Below are 7,358 nucleotides of genomic sequence, written 5' to 3' on the forward strand. Positions count from 1 at the left end.
TGAAATCATTCTCTAGTGGTAGGAGGATTGGAGGAAAAGGAGGTTGGAAGTATTTTCTTGTCCCTTTAGTGTCCTTTGACTCTTGTCTGTGTGCCTTCTCCATTTCTGTAATCCCATTTTTTCTTTTCCACTGCACTCTTCTTCCCCAGCCTCTCTTTTTTAAAGATTAAGAGCACAAACCCTGGAATCAGACTGCTGAAAGCTGCTGGGAAGTAAGGAAAGCATTCATTAGTAGTGTTTCCCTGTTATTGGTGTAAGAGCTGTCAGAACATACTTGAGTAGGAAAGAAACAAATATTAAGGCAATCTCAGATTTTTTATTAATTTATACATTCAAATATTGTTGAGCTCTCAGTCTGCATCAAAACAGTTCTAAAACATTAGGATTTATTCTAAGTTACCACGTAGAAATAACTGATGCCTGAAAAATACAATGATGTTTGTATATACAAGTGTAAAACATGGCCCAATCCTAAGGAAAGCTTACATTCCAGTTGAGGCAGCAAGTCCAACAAAAATCATAAACACGTTAAAACAGTGTTTACTTAAGTGGCATATTGCATGCAGAGAATAAATTCAGGAAGGATGATCAACACAGGCTCAAGTCACTGGGGAAGACTTCATGGATTATAAGTGGGATGGGAATTGGATCTTACTAGAAATTGAATATATATCAATAGATAAAGGCAGTCCAGTCAACACTAACAATTAACTTACTGAGCACTTATTATGTGCCAGAAACTGCTGTAAACACTTTACAGAATTCTTACTTAATCCTCACAACAACCCTGAGGTAGGTACTATTACTTCCATTTTACACATGAGAAAACTGAAGCATACTTATCACCTGCCCAAGTCCACTGGGCTAGTAAGAGAAAGGGGGATCAACAAATGAAGACACTGCTTGCTGTGGGGGTGCACAAGGTGGACTGGGACTTGGAGATCAATCAGGCAGTCGTTAATGCATTCAAGTGGTCTGCAGCAGAGCTCGGCCTTTGGTTCTCTTCATTTACCACTCTCCAGGGTGCTTTTATTCACTCCCATGATGCTGCCCTCTCCAACTCTAACCTCTCTTCTGAATTCCAAACTGTTTTCCAACTCTCTAATGGATATACCCACTTGGAAATCATGAAGACACTTCAAATTTTAGATCCCCACACCCAGCTATATATTCTTCCTCCTTTCCCCACAAAACCTGATTAATTGACCTTATTTCCAGTGTCAATAAATGGGATCACAGCTACCCTGTAATCTAGAACCATGTTAGCCTACCTTGACTCCTCTCTTCTACTCATCTCCTTTCCAAATTAGTCACCAAAATCATGGGGCTTCGGGCCAGCCCGGTGGCGCACTGCTACAGTGCGCCGCTTGGGAGTGCGGTGGCGCTCCCGCCGAGGGTTCGGATCCCACATACAGACCGGTTCCCGCTCACTGGCTGAGCGAGGTGTGGGCGCGACACTGAGGGTTGCGATCCGTTGCCGGACACGAAAAAAGACAAAAAGGAAAAAAAAAATCATGGGGCTTCTATTTCACATCTCCTAAAGGTTCATCAGCCAGTGAAGCCCAAAGAGCCTCAAAAGCAAAAGTAGGTAGCCCCGAGTGTACTCAGGGACGTTTTGAGAAAGGGCATTTATTCTGTCATGGTTTATGTCTACCCCATTAGCCTGGCCATATCATACTCCTCTTTGTATTGTTTGCCCAGTATGTATAGGCATTAACATTTGATACTTGCTCATATGCATGATTTCTATAGCTCTTAAGCACTGCAATAGCAACGACCTATTGGTTTTCAACCCTCAGCATCAGAATCACCTAGGGATCTTAATAACATAAATGCCTGGGCTCCACCCCTTAAGATTCTGCTTAAGTCTGGGATGAGGACTCAAGGTGTGTTTAAACTCAAAATGAGGTTGAGAAATGCTAACCTCAAAGCACTTTTACATACCTATCATTTAATGTCCACATCTGAGGAAGACATTATAATTTTACAGTTGGAAAAACTGAGGCTTGGAGAAGTTTAATTGGCCCACATCAGTGGGCAAATGACATAAAGCTGGGCCTCAGAACCATTCATTTGAAATAATCAATTTCATTGAATGTATTAAACTAGAAATTTTGAAAATCTGCTAAATACAATGTCCCACACATTTTAATAACCTGAAAAGTATTATTTTAACTTATTTTGAAAGTTCATATTATCCTATTACAGAATCATGGCCTCTCAGAATTCATTATAGAATCACGGCAGAACATAGAATAACAAACCCTTTATTTCATTTTGGCCTCTAATTTTTTAGAAAAAGGCACATCACAAGTGGTTACAAAGAGGTCATTTCTTGGGGAAAAGACCTGCTCAGCACCACACCATGACCTGACACAATGGTAATGGTTGACATTATTGCTATTCGACATCTAATTCAATTTACCATTTTCCAAAGAAAGTCTGTGTAAAATGGTAAACTTGACAGCAAACATCAGCATACAGAATCTTACTATTGTCAAACCCTTCCTCATGAACACTAGCAAACTGGAAATTGCCGTTTTTCTTCCATCAATTTCTGCAACTCCTCAACTTTTAATGGTTTGACTAAAGAATCCCATCATTTAAAATTCTTGCGTCACGTTTAGAAATTACAGCAGTTACCTTACCTTTTCAAGTAAGAAAATAAGACCTATGTTATTTCAAGGTATTCATTCATACAAGAGGGGGAAGCTTATATTTAAAAAAAAGAAAAAGACAGTGCAAAAAATGCATGAGTGCTGTAAGAGTTTAATTGTAAGACAAAAGCACTACTACATTAGGATTTAAACATAATCTTTCAGAAAAGAAAATTCAGTGGAAATTAAAACCCCATGAAAGCCCATTATAAACTTCATATAAAGACTCTAGAAGGCTTCCAGAACTGGAAACACTAGGTTCCAACATAATTTGTTTGGGAGAATATGTCGTGAAAATGTTAAATGGTACATAGAACATGTTAGCTTAAAAATCAAATCAACCAGGTACTAAAAAGACATGCTGATAGGTCTTAATACATAAAACTGATTAGAGGTAGCATGCTTTATATATCAATGATTGTAGAAGCAATTTACAACAAATTTCTGAGCATTTCCAAGTATTATTTACTGTCTTAGCCAATCTTTTAACTACACTGTAATCATCAAAGGCCATCTTCCAATTTTTGTTTTAAAAAGGGTTCCTCTTCAGTCTCACACTGGTGGTTTATAAAAATGTGATTAAGCTCTGCGTAACCCAAAGCCATCCATACAATAAAAAAGACAATTATAGAATTCCTTTTCTCAAGTATTTATTCAAAACATAACTTCCATGACACATTAAATGTCACATTTAGGTACTGGCATTAACAGACCTCTTATGTTTCTTCCAATACTTTTTTTTCCTAAGAGAAATAAAAAAGCCAGGAAAGTAACCTTCCTTTTAAATTCTAGAGTGCAAACAATACAGCCTATCCAGTTACAAAATAAAACATATACAATCTTGAAGTATCCTCTCTTCCCAACGCCGTGACTTGTTTCCCAAGTAGAGTCCAATAATCTCTATTATCATTGTTTAATGAATTAGTGCCTATATCTACACTTCCTTTGAAGACTTGGAAGAATTCCTCTCATCACAACTAAAATAATGGTTTTGGACTGCTATAACAAGAACCTTGCTCTTATTTGGTTTCTAGCTCCTATAAAGCATTTCACCCTTTTTTAATAGTACACTAATTTTGCAAATAGAATAATTTTATAATTCTTCCATGCCCTTATAAGAACACCTGTCTGTCCCCCCAAATTCCCTGGCCTTTACAGGGTTTACTGGGGAAAATTCACTAACATTTAGCAATTACCATACTGCTGTGTCTTCCTAAATTACATAGGTTCCTGGGTCCCACATTCTTTACCTAGGGCTACTATACTATAGCCATTTATAATGGGAGGCTGCTGGACTTAACCTTCTTGAAGATCTAAAAGGTCTAGGGACAATGAAACAATATATATAGCCAGCCCAACTCAAAATAGCAAATCATTTTCAGAGTTGCTGATTACCAACTCAAAACAATACAATAGATGACTAAAACCAGTGACAAAACCAAAGGAAGGCAGAGGCAAGACACAGACAATAAAGGGATCGTATTGCCCACAGAATTAAAAATAAAAACCAACTCACCATGTTCCCAGCCTGCAGCTTCCCCCTCACTCCCCCTACTTGGGACAGTACTATATTGCTCATTGTTATCAGATGTTTGCTCATTAGGATACTAAAAATCTTTGATGTTTTCTCTCAAGCTAGACTTAAGATCCCATGATTAAAATGTTTAGTGTTTTATGAAATATGTACCCTGGTCTTTACAAAACGGGGTAAAAATGTTTAAAAATAAAAAAGCCTTATGAAACAGCATATTTAACTTACCATCTTAAAACAATGAACCTCAACACATTAGTGCAGCTAAAATTACTTGAAGTGTCTGAAATACAGAATCCCAGGCAACACCACCAAACAATTCTGATTTATTGTTATTCTGATGTAGATGGCCTCCAGTCCTCTTTGAAATGCTAGATTATAACCAACTCTTCCCCAGTTTACAAGACTACAGGTAACATAACAATTAACAGGCCACAGACTCAATTTGCACAACTGGCTATTTAACTTGCTAGAATTATTTTACCCATGGAAATTTTCAGGCAAGACTCCTAATATATGCTAAATAAGTTATTTTAAATATGGCCAGTTAGTGAAGAAAGGATGTATCCTTCTCAACCTTATCAAAAGTAGGTAGTTAAAAAATCATTTTATGAATAGTTTGAGATCATCCCTTAAATGTTAGCATACTCATAAATTATACTTAAGAAACTTCTTCCAAATAAATTTACTTTTTTTGAAATGTGTTACTGTATTGTGCATGAATCTACATTTTGACATTTCAGGCTACACTGATCCTAGGCCAAATAAACTCAAACATTTCAGGACCAACATAAATACTGTGGTAGACAGTGGCTTCAGTACTTCCGGTTTCAGAAACTCCTAACAACCACAAAAAGGAAACTTCCAAGCAGTAAAATAAAAGTACATAGATTAAATGAGTTTCTATAGTACTCAAAAGGCCAATAATTGGACCCTAATGTTATTAGTGAGACTACCTTTCAAAATCATCTCAGCATGACCTAGCACTTGGACAGGTGTTCCACACATTCTAACCTGTGCACACAAAGCACAATGAAGCAATTACCATACCAGTGTGGAAAGAGAAATATGGTTACAAGACTTGCAACCTTATACACATTTCAGGTTAGGAAAAGAATGAAAACAAAGAAACCCAGAACCCCAGGAAGAGAAGTTAACTCACCTGGTAGCAGACATCTACTAAGCCAAAGGGTATCAAAAATTTGTTTCAGGACAGCAGACTTAGAAAGCTCATTATTTGAGAAAAAGTGGAATAAGTATTTTTAACAAGTCTACAAAACTGACTAAGAATTAAGATCAAAGCTACATAACACTGCCCATTAGTAAATACAGGTTGATTCTGTAATAAGCCAGCCAAATTCTGGGTACTGGGCTACCTGTTAATATTTTACTTTTGTTCCCCTTAACCTTTCACCACTGACCACCCACCCACCCACCCACAAAGGCTGCTAAAAATAGACCATATCATGTTCTGTCCCTTTTGAAATCCTTCTAAAAAACAGTAATTTTAAAAAGTGGGGAGGCGGGGGTGGGGGGGGTGCGGGAACAACACATTAAAAGAAAACCATATCAACAAACAGCAGGAGACAACAGCAACAAAATTATAGAAGCTGCGAAGCTTATGAACAAATGGTAACTGACTAAACAGACTCTAAGAAAACTGAATATTGTGTCAGCTATGAGGACATGTCAGATTATACCACAGATTGAAGAACTGGAAGCCCAAGTACCTGTAGTAATATAGATAAAAGTGGTTAAAGAGGGTTGGGATGAAAGTCTTTAACAATCAGTTAAACCCCCAGATCATCTGTACTGCTGGACAATTCACTCCATCCTGGCAGAAAACTGGATTTATTCTCTGAAGCAGGTAAGAGGTTGTCTTTGGACTGAATGAAGAAAGTAACAGTTAACTTGTTAAAATCCCTCAGCCTTCTTCTCCCACTGTAATCAGAACACTGGCAGCCAGGTTTTTCTTTACACTTTTAGGCAGGTGAGTGGAAGACTTCTCTGATGAGACTGAACAGCTTGAGAGAAAAAACAAAGGACGTCTCAAGATGTTCCTCAATAAGATGACAAAGCCAGATCGCCCAACAGTGAACCTATGGTTATAAGTTCCCCTACCAGCTCAACACACACATTTATTTACAACATCCAATTAGCTTTTAAAATGCTCCACTCCTCAAGAGAAGCCAAGGATCACCAAACATCTGAGGAAAAATTCTAACGCAAAAGCCAGAAGCCAACAGGTAAGCATCTCAAAGGAAACAAAACTTTTAAACAAGTTATCATTAATAACCTCAGAGATGCAAAAAAGATGTGTCCATGTAAGAAAAGGTTGTTATCTATTAACAGATTTGGGGGGAATGGGGAGGGTCCTCCAAAGTTAAGAGATTGAAAGGTTAAGATCCTTTCCAAAAAACAATGTTGAAAGATTAAGTTGTAGAAATCACTCAGAAAATAGAACAGAGACTGAAATGAAAATCTGGAAAAAAGATGTCCAGAGCTCATGCCCAAATAACAAAAATTCCAGAGAACAACGATTGGGGTAGTAGATGGGGAAAGAATCAGTTCAGTTAACATTTCCCAGAACTGAACAGCAAGTATAAACAAGACCCAGAGTGCCCAATACAATGAATGAAATAAACCTAAGGCACAGTCATGAAATTTAAAACACTAGTAAGCGATAAAATCCTAAGTGATTTCAGAGTAAAAAGATTTCATATATACGATCGAGATTCAAAAAAACATCAAATTTCTTCAAACCTAGAATTCTCTATCCAGCCAAACTAGTAATTCTCAAAGCTATTGGAAGATATACTGCACCAAAAAAAGAAAGCCATGGGATCTAGGAAGCCTAAAATCTAAATTGAGGTAAAAGGAACCCCAGAATGATGGCAAAGCAGCTACTCAACAATACTAAAGGGCAGCCAGTTCAGAGTAGAATATGGAAAATCAGCAAGAAAAATAAAGCTGGTAATTAACAAATGGATTTATATAGATGTAAAATTTTTTTAATTCTGTGCAAATCTGGAAATAAATTAATGCCTGATGGACAGAAAAATATTTACCTAGGCAAGATAGTGCCTGAAGTGGATATGACAGTAACACTTAATGTGACTTACAAAGGTTCAATCCTCTGAGCCATACAACTTTGAAGTGGTGGAGCTGTG

Source organism: Galeopterus variegatus, unplaced genomic scaffold (genome assembly GCF_000696425.1).
Source record: "Galeopterus variegatus unplaced genomic scaffold, G_variegatus-3.0.2 Scaffold7345, whole genome shotgun sequence".
Lineage (NCBI taxonomy): Eukaryota > Metazoa > Chordata > Mammalia > Dermoptera > Cynocephalidae > Galeopterus > Galeopterus variegatus.